The sequence below is a fragment of the Panthera pardus genome, unplaced genomic scaffold (genome assembly GCF_024362965.1).
Source record: "Panthera pardus isolate Hobbes unplaced genomic scaffold, ASM2436296v1 HiC_scaffold_6, whole genome shotgun sequence".
In the NCBI taxonomy this organism is placed as follows: domain Eukaryota; kingdom Metazoa; phylum Chordata; class Mammalia; order Carnivora; family Felidae; genus Panthera; species Panthera pardus.
The window spans coordinates 25181632-25202004 of record NW_026526991.1 but is presented as its reverse complement, the minus strand read 5'-3'; the positions used below and the strand labels follow the sequence as shown (position 1 = coordinate 25202004).

General features: G+C 39.9%; 1 protein-coding gene across 3 annotated transcripts in view; it reads right to left on the bottom strand.

The window, feature by feature from the left end:
* Positions 1 to 20373, bottom strand: part of USP44 (ubiquitin specific peptidase 44) — a 54903-nt gene that overhangs the window by 23411 nt on the left and 11119 nt on the right. Inside the window, exon 3 of one of the 3 annotated variants that reach the window (XM_019446483.2) lies at positions 11739 to 11887. The exons of 1 other annotated variant lie outside the window; for it this stretch is intronic. The gene's annotated coding sequence lies outside the window, so the exon portion shown is untranslated. Of the gene's footprint in view, positions 1 to 7140; positions 7217 to 11738; positions 11888 to 20373 lie in introns of those variants that run through there. One more of the 3 variants, XM_019446484.2, reaches the window with a different exon arrangement.

Below are 20373 nucleotides of genomic sequence, written 5' to 3'. Positions count from 1 at the left end.
GTTGGCCGCCCAACCAACTGAGCCACCCAGACGCCCCTAATATTCTCTTATTAAAGATAGAGTAGTATTATTTAAGTACCCAGGCTATTTTGTTTTGTTTTGTCTTTGGTTTTACTCCTCCCTCCCATCCTTTCTACTCAAACATTCTTATCACCTATGTATAAAAGGTTATCACTCCCCAAGTCTTTATTCCTTTTCATTTGCAGAGCTATCATTCTTATTATGGACTTTACTGTATCATTCCTGAGGTACAGCAGTAACCTCCAAACTGGTTTCCCATCCTCCAGACTCTCATTCTCCTCCATAGTACTATCCTGCCAAACTAATCTTCCAAGTTTCCTTTGAGCCTTTAACTATTAGAATCCTTTGTCCCATAGTTCAATAAAACAGAGGATTTCTGGGGCACCAGGCTGGCTCAGTTGGTAGATCATGTGACTCATGATCTCGGTCATGAGTTTGAGCCCCATGTTGGGTATAGAGATTAAAATCAATTAATCAATAAATTAGCAAATTTAAAAAAATCTCTAACTTCCTAAAGGACTTGGGTTGTGCCAAATGTGAATCCTTTGTTTGTATATACATCCTTACTGCCACTGAACTGTTGGATAGGTTCCCTATGGCCAGGGAGGGACTACATGTCAAACATTTTTTTAGCGTCTTAGTTTAAAAAAAAAAAAAAAAAGCCATTTTACTTAAAAAAAAAATCCTATAGGTTTGATAGCCATGTTGTTTTAGGCTACCAAATTCTTGGCACAAACAACTAGTATTGAATGCAGGTCTTGCTTCAGTTCTCTTTATGACATTTGAATAAGTGGTTAAGAATAGGAAGCCGATTATACTTAGAAAGACAAAAAGAAAGAATAGGAGGTCACTGATTACTAGTGACCCAAACTGCCCCCCCCCCCACCCTCAACCAAGTGGCTATTTTTCCCTCAAGGTCAGTTAAGGAACAGTTTCCTGATATTTTGTGATATCATTATCCTATTTCTCCATCCTTAACCACAGCCTACCACGTGTCTAGTACCATTCTATGTGCTTTCAGACACCCCAAATAGACTTTATACAAAAGTAAACTGAGATATACTTCCCTAACCCTAATTATTTTAGGTGCCTGGCTGGCTCAGTTGGTACGTCAAGCAACTCTTGATACAGCATGTGACTCTTGATCTCGATGCCGTGAGCTGGAGCCCCATGTTGGGAGTAGAATTTATTAAAAAACAAAACAAAACAAAACAAACACACACACAAACTAGGTGGGGTACCTGGGTGGCTCAGTTGGTTAAGTGTCTGACTCTGTTTTGGCTCAGGTTATGACCTCGCAGTTTTGTGAGTTTGAGCACCACATTGGACTCTGCACTGGTAGTGAGGAGGCTGCTTGGGGTTCTTTCTTTCTTTCTTTCTTTCTTTCTTTCTTTCTTTCTTTCTTTCCTTTCTTTCTCTCTCTCTCTCTCTTTCTCTTTCTCTCTCTCTTCCTTCCTTCCTCCCTTCCTCCCTCTCTCCCTTTTTCCTTCCTTCCTTCCTTTCTTTTCTTCCTTTCCTTCCTTCCTTCCTTCCTTCCTTCCTTCCTTCCTTCCTTCCTTCCTTCCTTCCTCTTTCTCTCCCTCCCCCCCCTTCATGCTCTCTCTCTCTCAAAATAAAAACTTAAAAACAAAAACAAACACACAAACCAACCACAACAACCAGAGGCACCTAGCAGGCTCAGTCAGTAGAGCATGCGGCTCTTGATCTCAGGATTGCAAATTCAAGCCCCACATTGGGTGTAGAGATTACTTGAAAATAAAATCCTTAAAAAAAAAATAAAAATAAAAAAATAAACAGGGGCACCTGGCTGGCTCAGTCGGTAGAGCATGTGACTTTTCATCTTGGGGTTCTAAATTTGAGCCCCATGTTGGGTGTAGAGATTACTTAAAAATAAAATCTTTAAAAAAATTAAAAATAAACAATAAAAAAGTAAAAAAAAAAAGGGTTAAATTTTGGTATGATATGCAGTGACACTTCAAATAAATATTTGTGCTCCAAATACAAATATTACTAAGAACTACAAAAATCACTGAAAACTTAGAAGGATAGCTAATTTTACTTCAAAAATTAATATTCCTCTATAAATTTGTTACCTTCAACAAAATGGTCTTTTCAGCTGACCACCCCATTCCACCTATTTTATCTTAAAACACTTAGAAAGAAAATATGGAAAGGTACAATAACAGTATAAACTTTGGAAGTTCCTAGAGGAGGACAGGTACTAAAGATCATTCACATAAAAGTAATCTTGATTTCGCCAGTGCAATTAGTAACACAGTTTTCATATTCTTTGCTTTAAAAAATGTTTTCATGAAAAAACAGGAAGTTACCATGAAAAATAAACACACAAAAATAGCCAAACTAAATTACTATTTTAAAAAGTGACACAGGGAGCTCCTGGGTGGCTCAGTTGGTCAAGTGTCTGACTTCAGCTCAGGTCATGATCTTGCAGTTCATGAGTTTGAGTCCTGCATTGGGCTCTGTGCGGACAGCTCAGAGCCTGGACCCTGCTTCAGATTCTGTATCTCCCTCTCTCTCTCTGCTCTTCCCCCCACTTGCACTTGGTCTGTCTCTCAAAAATAAACTTAAAAAAAAAAAAAAAGCTTAAAAAAAAAAGTGACACAGAACGAGGGAACTGGCTAATATACACTCCTAAAAGAAAATCTATATTTAAAAATCTGAACAGACACTAAAATAGTATCATTATGCTCTATTAAACTTCTCCCAAGGCACCTGGGTGGCTCAGTCAGTTGAGCCTCCGACTTCAGCCGAGGTCATGATCTTGCAGGTTCGTGAATTCAAGCCCCACATTGGGCTTGCGGCTGTCAGCCTGTCAGTGTAAGCTCACTTAGGATCCTCTGTCCCCCTCTCTCTGCCTCTCCCCCACTTGCGCTCTTCCTCCTCCCCCTCAAAAAAAGCTTCTCCCTTTTCAGAGTCATAAAAACATTTGCATTTTACATCATTTCTAGTGTGTCTCATAGAACAGCTTTGCAATCATTGAAAAATTGTTTAAAAGTTTTGAAATACCACAAGATCAGTCTAAACTCTTTACCATGGCCTGTAAGTGCCTTCAAATTGCCTTCAAATTGTGGCACAATATATACTTTTCTATTCTCATCTATGACCAGCCACTTTTCACGTATCTTTTATTAAAATGTTTTTATATACAAATGACCATATTGTGAATAAAAAATTTTTGTAACTGGGGTATTTACTACTGTTTCAAAGGCAATGGGTGTGCACATTTTATATAAATACTTATATACATACATAACACTGGGCATAAAGAATATTTAAATAAAATTGCATCACAGTAATCATCTTTGTCTCATTTGAGAATTCCTAGAGGGATAGATATTAAAGATTCAACATATGCTGAATCTTTATTTTAATAAAGATAATTTTTATAACAAAATTTAATTTTCTTTTAACAGTAGCAAATCACCTAAACAGATCCTCTAAAAGCTATTAAAAGTAGGAAGATTTGTTATTTTCCATAATAAAAGATAGGAGGAAATGGCAATTTCAATAGGAAGTTGGCCTTAGGAATTACTAACCACACCAATCTTTGCGTTCATTTGGATAAGAATGAAAATAACCTTTATGCATAGTAATTAGGGCAAATCCTACCCCACTCCTTATAAGCAGGTTCCAAATTTCCATGGAACTACCATAGTAACCCGTGCTCTTAGGAGATGTTTGCAAAATGCCAAGGGTCAAGCATAGTGCCTGGTACAAAGGGGTTCAAAAATTTAAATGAACAAATGATTGAATGAATTAACAAAAAGGCCTCTCAAACTCTCCCTACTCCCTCTTAGGTATGCTATCATGCCTCTTAAGTGCTTTGGCACCTCTTATCAATCATGATGTATTTCCTTTCCTTTATCCCTAGACAGGCCCTAGTTATTCTTCCTTCCTCTAGAAATCTAGAATCTATAATTACCCTGATCTCGCTTGAAACTCTTCATTAAACAAAAAAGGATACTCTTTTTCCCTGGGCCTTCTTCACATCTCTAACATTGCCTCCCCAGAAGCACAGAGATTGACTCTAGTTGATGTTCTAAGAAAAAGAACTGGAAATTAAGTTCTGCCACCAGGTTTATTTGATTTCCTTACCCATCACTACTTACAGGTATTTCATTCATGGGCAATTTTGTTCCAAAATATTTATCATTAGTGTCACATCACCATACTTATATATCAACATACTGCAGCTAACTTCATAACAATGGGAGAAATGTTCACAAAAAGATTGAGTGGGGCACCTGGGTGGCTCAGTTGAGCACCCAACTCTTGATTTTGGCTCAGGGCATGATCCCAGAGTCGCAGGACTGAGCCCCATGTCAGGCTCTGTGCTGAGCATGGAGCCTGCTTAAGATTCTCTCACTTTCTCCCTCTGCCCATTTCCCCACCCCACCTCTCAAAAAAAAAAAAAAAAAAAATTAAGCATTCTATTATGGGTCTAGAAAATTGAGTTCAAATACTTTGTGTAAAATGCTTAGACTCTATCATTCTAGCACATCTATAATTTGGCCTAACAAATATATTCTTGGACTATAAATAAGCTTTTCCCATGGTATGTAAAACTCCACTGAAAGTAAAGTTTTATGGTCTCTGAAAGCGCTGTGAAAAACCAATGTACTTCAATAATCTTAATTTTTGCCAGAAAGCCAGTATTATAGAATCCTCCTATATTTTAGTGACTTGTCACTTCCTATTTCGGTTAGGCCTAATGGCAAAACTGTCCATTACTGAATCCAGAAAATGATGGGCACACATTTCCTACCTTGATTAGTCTCCTAAGCCTGGGCCCCAGTCTCCGTCTAATCTCCCTCAACCAGACAACTCCATTAGAATCCGGCAACCATGTTTGTTCTGCCTAACATCACAGGAAGGAGAAACACTTCAAAGCACCCTTTTTCTGCCTATAAGAAGCCAAGACGTTGCCTTTCTCTATATCTCTGCACCATTCAAAACCACAATTCGACACTTACAGGGATTTTCCCTCCATGATAAGCAGATAGTCAGGTGCTGGGGATACAAACAAAATACAATCAGACTCTGCCCTCAAACAACCCAATGAGCAGAAAATCCTCTTACGTACCACCAATGCTATAATACTCAGTAAGATTTAAGCATGTAGAGGAAAATTTGGGTAGAGGGTATATATGATAAATTTCTGTAGTACAGAAAGAAAAATCTGTGAAAAGATGGGGGGGGGGGTAAAGACAGGTAGAAACAATATATTTCAAATATTTAACCCAAATCTTCAACAGATTTTCCAATTTAAATATTCCAAAAAGTGTATCATTGTATAGTATACTCAACACAGATTCACTTATCACTTAAATGTTGTTAAGCTAAAAAGTCTGGGATAATTAATATTCTGGAAGAAAAACAAGGTGAATGTACAATGAAAACAGCCAAAACATTTAAATTTCCTCACTGTATGCGCTAAACTTTGTTAAATATTAGAATATCTCTAAATTTCAATAAAGATAGACTACATGAAAATTCCTAGAATGAAAAATCTGCCATCCTTTGCAAAATGAACGGCTAGTACACAAAAAACTAGAGAAATCGGAGCAGGGTGGAGAAAAGGTAAACAAGACAAAATGTTTAAAATCTCTTTCAAATCTGTGTGGGGGTAGGGGTTGGAAATTAAATAAAAATAAAAATCTCTTTCAAATCCCGAGATGCTAAATTAAGGATAAAAAGATTAGGGCTCCAAGAATACAAAGTTTTCCTCTCTTTCAAGACAACTGAATATTGAATCTCACTGAGATGATGAAATATTCTATAAACATGTGCTTAACTCATGTTTGGCTTTCTGAATTTGATCACAGTGAACAGCTAATTTTTTTTCATTGTTTACACTGAATACTGATTTTAAAGACAACTCAAAATGGAATTCCAGGCCCTATGTTACCACCCCCTACTCCCCCCCCGGCCCCCCCCCCCCCCCCCCCCCCGCCCCACAACCCGCCCCACACAGGCTACTTCACAGATAATAAGGAATTCAAGTGCAGGGTCTGAAGGTCCTATTTCCATGCTAATTTCACAATCCCGTTACTTGCAAGATAGGACCATTAGAGTTTAAAAGTGGGGGAAATCAGGAGGGGTTAAGGACAAAGCGACTCTCCTAAGACTTGCTAAATTGTCTACTTCCAAAATTAAAACTGCAAGAAATTATCCGGTTACATGCAGAATGTACAACAGCTCAAACTTGCAGTTGAAACAATCACTACGTTTCACTTTCTTTTTTATTGGGAGTGGGCGTACGAGGGTCTCCTACCACCTCTTAAACTTGAACATTTTTTTCTTCTCATGCTAACACGTTTCTTAAGCCCCCAAATGAGTTTAGCCCATTAGCATTCCTTCCCCGAAGGCCAGCGGAAGCTGGTATTCAAAAATCCTAAGTGTCTCTAAGTGGCAGCAGGTGCTGGCAACGCTGGGACCCGATCGTTGGAAGGAAAGCAAGCCATTCCTCATAAACGGACGGCTAGAAAATGCCCTTCCAAAGCCTCCCAGGGGATTTCGAGCATCACCTGGCAGCAATCAGAGCCAGGGGTTAGGATGCGGTTTTATTTCGACAGTACCAGCTCTGCAGAGTGCCCAGCGCGCATCCCTATTCATGATCACATCTACATAGCGCTCCCCAACGCGGGTCAGGGCACATCTCCCCCTCCGCACCCCCCAAAGTCTTCCTATTTCGCCTCTTCTCCTCCCAACTCATGCCCCTCCAGCCCCGCTCAGGGTGGCTACGCGGTGACCCTGGCCACACGGGACGCGCGGCTGCCCGCAGCATCTCTGGGCACTCCTGAGGTGGCCAGCCACCAGGACATCGCACGACCCACCGAAACTTCCCAGAGGCGCCAATTCTAAATTCGCCGGACCCGCCGCCACTGCCACTGCCTTCTCCGCGCGCCCCTCGGCCCGCTCCCCTCAGTCCGTCCGCAGCCCCCCTCTCCCTCCCTCAGGACCTCCCCGCGCCCTGCGAGGCGGGAAAACACCGCCAGGTGCCCCCAGGCCCCGAAGGCTCTGGTCGGACCTCCGCTCCGGTAGAGAGCCTCATTCCGCCAACCGCTGCAGCCGCGCGCGTCCGTCACGCACACTCACCAGCCCGAGCCGAAGCGGCCATCTTTGCGCTCACCCCCGGGCCCCCCGCCCCCGGTTCAGCGGCTGCGGCGGCGGCGGCGGCGGCGGCGGCGGCGGCCCGGTCGAGCGGCTACGTCACAGGTGACGCCGTGCCGCCCCGCCCCCCGGGCCTTTGGCGTGCCGGGGGTGCCGCTCCGCTTGGCTAATGCCACCCGCTCGGCTGCCGGGGACGCCCTGAGAGGCGAGCGGCAGCCGGGATTCCGGTCGTGGTCCAGGGATGGGCTTTGCTCAGCGCGGCATGTGGCTCTGAGCGGATAGTAGCCGTTTCCTCCCCAGGCGGGCTTCGCACCTGTCCTCATCTCCCGGGCACGGGAGGGTGCAGCCAGTGTTTACTACAATTCTGTGAGATGCAAAAGATTCCGCGGGCGTCCGAACCCCTCCACTGAATTTCTGCGACTCGCACAGCGTCAAATTGGCAGGAAGGCGCGCCCATTCCGTTATCTTCCAAATCAGCGCAAATTGACTGGCATAGACATTCGTTGAGAAAACGCTTCCTTTCTGAGGAGGCAACCCTACGTGTGACCTCGAGGGGATCGTGACTGCTTTGAATTCAGCTTCCTCAGACAGCAGTCGGGCAAGTAAGGTTCCAGAATGGGACACTCACTGAGACATAAATTTGAGGGACACGAAGAGACTCCTGTGTCCAAAATCAACCTGAAGCTGTCGATTTACTTGAAATTGCCAATTTAAGGTAATGAAATAGATACCGAAAAGAAGAGCTGAGAGAGAAAGATCTAGAGAAGAGAAAGTCAAACCCACAGGTACATGAAAATTAAGCCATTAGTATTTCTTGAGCTTGTACTCTGTGCTCAGCTGTGTGCCATTTCTACCTCCGCTACCCTGTGGGGAATATTTAAAATGAAAAGACCTATCTTTTTAAGGAGGGGTAGAAGCAGCAAGACAAACATGCACCGTTAATAACGTGTCCGTGGAGTACCTTATCTTGCAATATATAAGGGAAGCTATAAAATTGTTCACATGAACAACTCCACTTCAGGGAATATCTTTCCATGGTATGAATGGGGAAAAAAATGAGCGCACAAAGGCATTCATAGCATATTTAAACAAAAGTTTGAAGGGAAATGGCTAATTAACATCGGCATATTAGCCTCAGGAATTCTTACGTAGATAACAAATGGCAACGGTCTAATCAATTCACATTATAAAAAGTACCAGTTGAAGATTCAATTGCATAAAATGTAGTTTTGCACGTATAAATGATAAGTGATGAATTTTCATAGTTTAATACTCCTTTCATTCTTTTTTTCTAATACAAGTGCATTAATAATTCTATAGAATTCAATTCTGTCCCCAGTGCAGTCCTCCAGTTCAAAACACATAAACCACTGTCTTGTAATCTTTCCCATCACCTTAATTTCTAAAATGCATTATATGAGAGTATCTCTTAAGAGGAAGTATTTCATTTAAGTATTTTTGGCATTTTTGAAAAACTACAATATAGTTTTTCCTGCATTTCCTAGAAAGCAAAATATAAGTTCAAAAACCTTGCTCTCCTTTTTTAAGGTCATAAAACCCATCTAGAAGGTCTTTGGCAAATATTAAGAATCCGCCGCCACTGATCTAGTAATTTTGCTTTTAGGAATACAAACAATTTTTTACTTCTGCTCAGTGTTATTTAGAATAGTGAAGACCAGAAACAACCTAACTGTTCAGTACCATGGGAAAGGATAAGTATATCTGATATAGTCATAGGACAGAATATTATATAGTCATCAAAAATATTATTTTCAGGGCTGTCTAGGTAGTTCAGTCACTTAAGTGACCGACTCTTCATTTTGGCCCAGGTCATGATCTTGCAGTTTGTGAGTTCGAGCCCTGTATCTGCTCTATGCTTACAGTGCAGAGACTGCTTGGGATTCTCTCGCTCTCCCTCTCCCCTCCCCTGCTCATGCATTCCCTCTTTCAAAATAAATAAATAAACTTAAACAATTATTTTAAAAATTCTATTTTCAGGGGGTGCCTGGCTGGCTCAGTTGGTAGAGCATGTGACTTGATCTCGGGGTCATGAGTTTGAATCCCAAGTTCAGCATAGAGATTACTTTTAAAAAATCTTATTTTCGGGGCACCTGGATGGCTCAGTCGGGTAAGCGTCCGACTTCAGCTCAGGTCATGATCTCACTGCTTGTGAGTTCGAGTCCTGCGTTGGGCTCTGTGCTAACAGCTCGGAGTCTGGAGCCTGCTTCGGATTCTGTCTCTCTCTCTGCATGCACCTCCCCTGCTCGCTTTCTCTGTCTCTCTCTCTCAAATATAAAATAAAGCAATTTTTTAAAAAAATCTTCTTTTCTAAAAATATTAAATGAAGGATTTATAGGTCAAGTCAACTGTGTCTCCCATTCCCAATTCTTCAAAGAGGGTCCTTCTTTATAAATTATCTTACTGGACTGTATGACCCCTTCTCCCTCTTTTCCAGAGTTTATTAGTCTGAGATGAACACCAGACCCAAGACCAATCAATCTGTAGGAAGCTCTTTAAAAGCTCTCCCTGCCCACCCCTGGGGACCTGGCTGGCTCAGTCAGTGGAGCATGCTGCTCTTGATCTCAGGGCTTGTGAGTTCAAGCCTCACATTGGGAATAGGGATTACTTAAAAACAAAATCATAGATAGATAGATAGATAGATAGATAGATAGATAGATAGATAAAACCTCTTCTCAAACACTGAGGTAAAAGGGGTTGAGATGGGTTGAATATTGATTTAAAGGCACATTGAAATAAAAATTAATTAATTAATTAATTAATTAATTAAAGGCACATTGAGAAGGCAAACAGTGGACACCTGGAAGCAAGAGGCATAAAGAAAGAGGATATAGGGGCGCCTGGGTGGCGCAGTCGGTTAAGCGTCCGACTTCAGCCAGGTCACGATCTCGCGGTCCGTGAGTTCGAGCCCCGCGTCAGGCTCTGGGCTGATGGCTCGGAGCCTGGAGCCTGTTTCCGATTCTGTGTCTCCCTCTCTCTGCCCCTCCCCCGTTCATGCTCTGTCTCTCTCTGTCCCAAAAATAAATAAAAAACGTTGAAAAAAAATTAAAAAAAAAAAAAGAGGATATAAGGATTAACAGCTGAGGTAAAAAGAAGCAGTAGCTGGGGTCTTCAGATTCTGAGTAGAATGGTTTGGATGCCAAGAGTCTGTAAAATAACAATGTAAAAAAAAAAAAGCAAAAACTAAATGCAGGATGCAAAAATGTATATATTGTATTTAAAAACGAATGTATATACTATTCACATTGAACACTTGGAATACATCAACATTTTAGTAATGGTGGCAGGATTACAAGTGCCGTTTTTAAAAGATTTTATTTTTTTAAGTAATCTCTCCACCCAGCATGGGGCTTGAATTTACAACCTTGAGATCAGGAGTCGCTCCACTGACTGAGCCAACCAGGCACTCCACAAGTGATTTTTATTTTCTATGTGTTCTGCAATGATCATACTTATTTTTTTTTAATGTTTTTTTTTTGAGAGTGCGTGGGTACATTCGTGCGGATGAGTGAGGGAGGGGCATGGAAGGAGGGGGATAGAGGATCTGAAGTGGGCTCTGCACCAACAGCAGAGCGCCCGATGTGGGGCTTGAACTCATGAACTGTGAGATCATAACCTGAGCCGAAGTCCAACACTGAATTGACTGAGCTGCCCGGGTGCCCCATGATTTTTAAAAAACTGTTTTAAAGGGTTAAATAGAATGAAGATCATCAGTATTCAAAAATTGTTCAGGGGCGCCTGGGTGGCTCAGTCGATTAAGGGTTGGACTTCGGCTCAGGTTATGATCTCATAGTTTATGAGTTCGAGCCCCACGTTGGGCTCTGTGCTGACAGCTCAGAGCCTGGAGTCTGCTTTGGATTTTGTCCCTCTCTCGCTGTGCCGCTCCCTCACTCATGCTCTGTCTCTCTTTCTGTCAAGAATAAATAAAACATTAAAAAAAAATTGTTCAGAAAATAAGCTGCATGTGGCCAAAGTGACTAGCAGATAGAAGTTCAGATAATTTCCTGAGGTCATAAATGACTTCAAGGAAACGGTATTTAGGCTGGGTCTTTTAAAGACTAAGATGATATTTTTTCATTTATGGGAAGAAGACAAAGCAAAGACAAGTTGAGTAAGTCATAGGAGGAGGGTACTGAATAGATGTCCTCAAAAGGTCTTGAATACAAAGATGTAAGCTAGAGAGAGGTGCTGGATGGGAAGGAATGAGCTAGAGATAAGAAATTATCTGGAGATTGTCATTAATTGTGTTAATAATTAAAGAGATCGATTGTAGCATAACCTTATATATGTTTACTGTTATTACTATTTACTCAACTTTGAAAATTTCCTTAGCTACCATTTTATTCTGAGTCTTAACAACGTAGACCTAAATTATGCCGTGTCTAACTTGTTTCTAGAGCTCCAGAACCAGAACCTCATTTTTACATAGCTGTCTTAATAATTTTTCTCACGTAATTTTCCTCTTTGTTTTACACCCATGTCATGAAATCTAAGCTTTTTACTATAACAAAGAAAAAAATGTCTTCTTCCCTTCACACATCATCAACAGGCTTCCCCAAACTTACCTACATCCTCAAAATCAGTCTTTCCCCTTATCAGCCTTTGACTGCTAGGAGGTCAGTCTCTTTACAGTCTTGCACACTTCAGGCACTTCCCACCTTTAAATCTGCGCAGATGTTTATCTCCTAAGTAGAAGCCCCTCCAACTTTCACTCCTGCAAAATTACAATCAACCTCTTTCAGAGCTGGCCTAAGCTCTTACCTCCTGGAAATTGCTTTCCTAGTAACTAGGCTTTCAGATCCCCATCCCCCAACCCCCAATACATTATTATGCAGTCACAGCTTTTGTTCTGAGTTCCGCGCCTGGTTCTCTCTTTGCATTGTAACCTCTTTGGGGAGAAGGAATGTGCACTGGCTCCACTGTGTGTCTCTCTACAGCTCCTTAGTATAGTGATGGCCAAAAATACTCTTAAAATGCTTAATGAATTAACAAAATTAGATGTTCTCTCGCATAATAGGGCATTGTGGAAATGATGTGTAGTGGTTTCCCTTGTTTCCACAGTTCCTAAATTGGGAGAAACGTCAATTTGCTTTTTTTTCTAAGGTAAGTACAGTTTCCTAACAAGATAAAATTTTAATGACTTTGATACCTCCATTCTGAGGCCAGATCCAACTTCTGAAGTAGATACAACACTAACTGGTTGTTTCTTGGATCGTCAGAGTCTGAATGAATTAAAGGAAGACAAAACACAAAATTTTGTTAATCTTAGGGCTGCTTTTTAATCTTTGTGTTGATTTTTAGAATTTTCTATTCCAGTCTTTTATTAAAATGAGAAATATCTTGGGAATCCTAATTGTCTATTAAAGAAGAGTTTAGGGTTTTGTTAACTTTGAGAAAACTGCTTCCAAGAATTTTCAGTTTTACAGACTAAATGTTCCTATCAATAATTTTAAAGCTATGAAAGATTCATTTGACAAATATTTTTTGAACACCTATGTGCCTGGCACTATGCTAGGCACTGACATGTCCATGACCTTCATTTCAATGTTAGGAAGAAATAAAGGATTGAATGGAGAAAGTAGGTAAAGAAAATACTAAAAGACTCAGACCTAAAGTCTGATTAAGGTGTAACAACACCCTGCTGTTGATTTTTTAAAAATAGAGTCACCCAAAAACCTTAAATTTGAGGCAAATATGTAAGAAAAGAGTTGAGAGAGAAATATTAGAACAGCAGATGACAACATATGGTCTTAGTAGGTGAATATAGAGAGTGGAACATGAGCAGAAAGAAATGGCTTTAGAATTAGCTCTTTTAAATTCTTTCTTTTTTTTAGTTTCTTTTTCTGAGTAGGCTCCATGCCCATTGTGGGGCTTGAACTCACTACCTTGAGATTGAGAGTCACATGCTGTACCAACTGAGCCAACCAGATGCCCCTAGGCTTTTTTAATTCTAAGAAACAAAGAATGAGGGTGGTGGCAGGTAAGGGAGGCAAATGCAAGTTAAAAAGTAGAAGACCCCCAAACTGATTTAATTTTAAAGGGCTGGTAAGTGTTTATTTAGTGGCCTGTGAGGGAAGCTTATACCTTGAAAAGTACAACATATGCCTACTAGAAATTGAAAAGGAGCCCGGGGTTTTGTCATTAACAGCAGCAAAATTGTAAAATAGTCATTTTGTCTCTCCTTGTAATATCTTCTCCACCTCCATCCTACTCAATTTTTTCAGGAATCCACAGGCTGCTTGTGCCCAGGGCTTTATATCAGTTTATCAAGGCTTTTTTTTTTCTTTTTTCCCAATAAATCGTTTCCCACGTTATTCTAGGACTCTTTACTCCAAACTTCCATTTTCTAAGGAGCCCAGTTATCATGTAGTAAATTCTAGTGTTTAGTAATGTTTTTTGCATTTCTGACTATTTATAATGGAACCTCCTATAGACACTAGTATGGGATTATAAAATGAGATTTTAGGGGTCCATGCTGGCTCAAGTCGGTGGAGTGAGAGACTCTTGATCTCGGAGTTGTGATTTGAGCCCCACATTGGGTGTAGAGATTACTTAAAAATAAAATCTGAATGAATGAATAAATAAATAAATGTAAAAGATGAGATTTAAAAAAATTTTTTTTTTAATGTTTATTTATTATTGAGAGACAGAGAGACACAGAGCATGAGCAGGGGAGGGTTAGACAGAGGGGAGAGACACAGAATCCGAAGCAGGCTCCAGGCTCTGAGCTGTCAGCACAGAGCCGGATGCGGGGCTCGAACTCACAAACTGCGAGATCATGACCTGAGCCGAAGTTGATTGCCCAACCGACTGAGCCACCCAGGCGCCCCTAAAAGATGAGATTTTAAGCATTGTGGAAAACAAATGAGATATTTTCTTAAGCCTGGATGCCTTTCTAAGGATAAGTTAAGGATGTATGTGTGTGTATAATGTTATAACATGTTTATCTAGTTATAATCACAATGTATGACAGTTTATCTAAATATTTTTAGTTCTTTAAATGTGTTGCATGTTTTACTTTTATCTCCTCTGTAAAGTTAGGGAAATAGTATCTGTCCTATCTTCCTTACAAGGATGTTTTAAACATCAAATGAACTTTTGCATGTTTAAACCCTTCCTAAAGTATAAAGAGAAAAGTAAATGTACTTATCATTATTTCTCTCAGGATCATTACTGCCCTGTAAATTTCCTTGAGGTCAGGAACTGAGATTTGTTCATATTTATAACCCTTTAACCTGAGGTTTACTTTTTACTAAAGTAATAGCTAATTGGAGGATAAATACCATAAAGGTTAAAATTAGTTATGATATTATGAGAAACATGTAGAACAAAGTTTTAGCCTCCTTTTCTCATAGCAAGCAGGGAAAGGATCTGGAGAAGCAGAGAGAGAAAGGAAAAGGGTTAGAATTGGAAATTCTAACTTATAAAGCTTTAGTAAACCATGCCAAAAAGATACTAAAAGTATCTTTCATGAGGGAAAGTAATCTTTTTTTTTTTTTTAAGTTTTATTTAAGTAATCTCTGTACCCAATGTGGGGCTTGAACTCATGACCCTGAGATCAGGAGTCACATGCTCTTCCAACTGAGCCAGCCAGGCATCCCTCATGAGGGAAAATAATCTTTCATGAGGGAAGATGATTGGGGTACCTAAATTTTATTTTATACTGTACATGTAATTAAATACTGTATATTTAATTTTGAGGGGGGGGGACAGAGAGAGAGGGAGACAGAGCATCTGAAGTGGGCTCTGCACTGATAACAGAGAGCCTGATGTGGGGCTTGAACTCACAAACCGTGAGATCATGACCTAAACCAAAATCCTGTGCTTAACCGACTGAGCCACCCAGGTGCCCCTGTACATATTTTTAAACCTGTATTTTTTTTTTAATTTTAAAAAAGTGTTTATTTTTAAGAGAGAGAGAGCCAGCAGGGGAGGGGCAGAGAGAGAGGAAGACAGAGAATCCCAAGCAGGCTCCCCAGTGTCAGTGCAGAGCCTGATGTGGGCTTGAACCCACGAACCATGAAATCATGACCTGAGCTGAAATCAAGAGTCAGGTGCTTAACGGACTGAGCACACCCAGGCACCCCTAAACTCATTTAAAAAAAACAATTAAGAAAAGTGGTTAATCATAATTGTTTGTATAATTATTTACATCTTCACAAACCCTTTGGAAACTGAAATCCTTTAGTGTTGCAAAAAAAAAGAAAGCTGAGTATAAAGCAGCGATTAATGTAGTAAGGTACTGCAGCATATAAAGGAAACCTCATACTCATATATATACCTCATATATACTGTAGATTCAGTATATATGCATGCAGTAAAAAGAGCTAACGATTCTGGGGTGCCTTGCTGACTCCATAGATAGAGCACGTGACTCTTGATCTCAGGGTTGTAAGTTTGAGCCCCATGTTGGATGTAGAGATTATTTAAAAATAAATCGTAAAGGGGTGCCTGGGTGGCTCAGTGGGTTGAGCGGCCGACTTCGGCTCAGGTCATGATCTCGTGGTCTGTGAGTTTGAGCCCTGCGTCGGGCTCTGTGCTGACAGCTTGGAGCCTGGAGCCTGTTTCAGATTCTGTGTCTCCCTCTCTCTAACCCTCCCCTGTTCATGCTCTGTCTCTCCCTGTATCAAAAATAAATAAAACGTTAAAAAAAAATTTTTTTTTAAATAAATCTTAAAAAAGCTAACAATTCTTCATGTGCAAGAGCTAGGATGACCACCCTGCTTTTCTCTGTTGTCTTAAGGTGACTTCCTTTCAGGCCATAGGGCCCTCTTGGTGACAGTCATTGGTTTAGCCATCTGTTTGTGTCTGTAAGCTTCCCCTTGCTCGGTTAACCAGAGATGAAGTTCTAGAAAACCGCATTTCCACAGGAAATTCTTAAAAGGAAAGGAGGTTGTATGTAAGGCAGATAGCCTCCATCTATTTCATTTTATCTTTGGTCTTTAAACTAATATTTACAAAACTAAGCAGAACGGATGCTTGGTAGAGGTTTCTTAATTTTTTTTTTTTAATTTTTTTTAACGTTTTATTTATTTTTGAGACAGGGAGAGACAGAACACGAACAGGGGAGGGTCAGAGAGAGGGAGACACAGAATCCGAAACAGGCTCCAGGCTCTGAGCTGTCAGCACAGAGCCCGACGCGGGGCTTGAACTCACGGACTGCGAGATCATGACCTGAGCCGAAGTCGGCCGCTTAACCAACTGAGCCACCCAGGCGCCCCGAGGTTTCTTAATTTTTAAACTAAATATATGATTCCTGGTCTATAGAAAAATAATGAAAGATGAGTCAATCAGAAAACAAAAGGTGGCATAAAGAAGTCTTTTTAGCAACAATGAAGTTTTCTTTCATCTATTTGCATGAAAATTCTAAAATGACTTGGGATTGATCACAGAAGGAAATTTGTATAAATTCACTATTGAATAATTATGAAGTTACTTCTTCTTTTCCTAAAAACCAATGATATTAAAGAATGACTTAAACATTTAACTTATTTGCTTATGCTTATAACATTTTATTGAATTAAGACAAAAATCTAGTTTTAACATTATTATTAATCACACTGGGCAAGAGGATTATAATTTTGACTAGTCTCATTATGAATAGTTTTCTCCCTTTTTGTTTAATACTGATGTACATGTAATGTACATTATTTGTACAAAAAGCACTATAAAGTATGCCTTTGTTGTGTTGGTGTGATGGGATGCCAAGAAAAACCAAATTACCTTGGCTCCATTATGAGGGTCAGAAATGCCCATATTATTAAAACAATTTAAGACCCCAGGTTAAAATGCAAATCTGGGGGAGAGGGGGATATTTTTTAAGTTCCTATTAGTTTGTTGTTGTTGTTTTTTTTCCCAAGAAAGCTCCATGCCCAACATGGGGCCTGAACCCATGATTTCAAGATCAAGAGTCACATGTTCCCTGATTCTTGAGCCAGCCAGGCACCCCAAGCTCCTAACAGTTTTAGTATCTTATTGCAAATTAGTGAATTAGATAAATTAACAGTGCTGTGAAGATAATGGGAAATAGGTTTTTAAATTTGGGGGATGACAGGGAAAATGGGAAACACGCATAGATATTGCGTTGCCTTGGAGAGGCCTGATTAGGAGTGGAACAGCATCAGGCACTCACTGGGTCTTTGCGGAAATAGAGGAAATCTGAATGAAGATAAAATGTTTTTTCTTAAGGGGCACCTAGGTGGCTCAGTTGCTTAAGTGTCCAACTCTTGATTTCAGCTCAGGTCATGATCTCATGGCTCATGAGTTGAAGCCCTGCATCAGGGTCTGCACTGGCAATGCAGATCCTGCTTGGGATTTTCTCTTTCTCTCCCTCTCTCTACTCCTCACCTGCTTGCGCTCACTCTCTCTCAAAATAAATAAGTAAACATTAAAAAAAAAAAACCCACCGTTTTATCTTAAGATGAATGCTAGTTAGGAAGTCCAACACTTTAAATATCTACCGAAAATGTGAGAATTCTTTCTTCATAATCAACTGTGGACTTAAGAGAAACAAAAAAAAGCCTGTGTGGCTCAGTTGGTTAAGCTGCCATCTCTTGATTTCAGCTCAGGTCATGATCTCTTGGTTGGGGGATCAAGCCCCACTTTTGGCTTTGCGCAGGGCATGGAATCTGCTTGAGATTCTCTCTGAAAATGGGAATTACAAAACTGATTCAGCAGATTCATGTCGTTTTGAGGATTATGTAAATGCTTTTGTAAACTATGAAGTACTACATGAATTCAAAGTAAATTAAGTCCAAAAGGTGGATAAATGATCTTTCTATATAATTTGCAGATTTTTTATTGACACCAGCAAAATCAGAATTGTGGTATTTCTACTAGCTGCTACTATGCATAACACAAAGATATAACAAAATTTTTAAATGATAGTTCCCAATAAATGTGAGGTGCTATTATTATTATTGAATCTTATCCTATCCTAATATGTGAGGTACTTTGTTGCTAAGCTTTTCTGCTTCTTCTAACATTTCTTTGTTCTCTTCCTTTTCACTGGCTCCTAAACCTCTGCTTTTAAACATCCAGTTGTCCACATCTTGAAAGAAATCGCTTGATGTATAGCTTCCTGTCTCAACCCCTTAATTTCTCTTCTCCCTTATATCATCAATGAGAAGCTTATATCAGTAGATCTCAAAGGCACAGAGATAGTTGCCATAGTTCCAAACATAAATGATGCCGACTGGTGATACACTGGTGCAGCTTCTGGGAAACCAAAGTCTTTGGATTCTGGTTGGGCATGGGAGTGGGGGAGGGGCAGGGGGAGAGTATGGTTGCAAAGCTGAAACTTAAAGGAATTGGCAGAAGGTTGCCACCAGGAGTGGAACCTCCTGCTTAATTTGACTCAACACGGGAAACCAAAGGCATGGACAGGATTGACAGATTGATATCTCTTTCTTGATTCTGTGGGTGGTGGTGCATGGCCGTTCTTAGCTGGTGGAGTGATTTGTCTGGTTAATTCCAATAACGAATGAGACTCTGGCATGCTAACTAGTTACAAAACCCTGAGAATAGTTGCCTTGAAACCATGTTTCATTACATTCAATAAAAATTCATTTTTCTTCAGTCTCCTGTCTACTTAGAGCTATGGTTTGCCTCCCCCTGCCCACTTTACCTATCAGTTTTAAATTCATCATCAATGTACTCTTTACCAAATAACCTCAATAGTTTTCTACATTGTCAACCACTAAGAACATTTTGTGAGTTAGAACAATGGCAACAAGACAATCTTAGTAATTATTTTTCTCAATCCTAAAACTCTCTGTAAATGAGAACTATAATAAAAAGCCTAGAAATATAAGTCCTCTGATTTAAAAAAAATCATCATGACTCTATGATAGTGATTGGTGGATGTTGAAAATGCCTGGTTTATACCTGCCATCTCCATTTTCTTTTCATTAGCCACCTACAATCAGGCTTCTCACCTTACTGCTTTGAAAATATTCTTTCATTTACTTATTTTTAAATGTCTATTTTTGAGAGACAGAACACGAGCACGGGGGGCAGTGAAAGAGGGGGACAGAGGATCTAAAGTGGGCTCTGTGCTAACAGCCAAGAGCCCAATGCGGGGCTTAAACTCAGGAACCTTGAGATCATGACCTGAGCTGAAGTCTAATGCTTAACTGGCTGAGCCACCCAGGTAGGTGTCCCTGAAAATATTCTTTTAAAACAAGCTCCCCAGCAATTTCTTCCTGGACAAATTCAAAAACCATTGATCTTCCTTCACCAAAAATATGCTAAAGTTGATCACCTTTTCCTTCTTAAAATACACTCTTAGATTTTATTCTTAGACCTGTACATGATCCCCTATGTATCAGGACAGAATGATAACTATGGCTGCTGCTGCTGCTGCTGCTGCTGCTACTATTATTGCTGCTTTCACTTAATAGTTAGCTTATAGTCACTGCTTACTGTAATTCTCACAATTGTCCTAAGGAGGTCAGTATTATTATCCTCATTTTACAGTTGAGGAGGAAACATGTTCAGGATTTAATCAATTTATTTATATTCACACATCAGACTAGGATCTTCTCTGGAGGTGTTAGATTTAGCAGTGGAGAGGCAGACCTAAACTGGATCACGACATGCTCTGTTCCCTATATTTAGAGAAGGAAAGTTTATTTGTTTTATTCCATTTATTTATATTTTGAGGGAGTACTGTACTTTGTTTGTGAAGGTGGCATTTCAGGTAGTTTCTTTACACAGGCTATTCATCCACAATTTTATCAAGTGTCCTTTGAACTCAGTTTTCACCAAAATCAGAGAAAGTGGATAGAAAGCAAGCTGTGCTAGGTTACTGATATTTTTCTCCTTTTCAAGTCAACTGGCTCCAGGAGGAATGGGAATGCAACTTTGGATTTGTTGAGTCTAGGCAATGCTCTAACCACATACACTAAATTGCATAGTATAGTTATCAGAATTTGATGAATGACAACATAGATTTTAAATTAAGCTATGTAGTATAATTTGCTCAAATTTTGACCAAGTAGATTTTATTGGAGACTTTGCAGTGATACAGTAGGATTTAGATACATTGGTTACATACATGTTTTAGTTTCTCAAATAAATGCATAACAGTATAATCTAGCTACAAAAGATTTCCTTAAGGTTTTTGTTGGCATTTCAGTGTTAACAATTGGGACTTGAGTATTTTAGATTGCATCTGAAATTAGTGGTTCACATACAAAA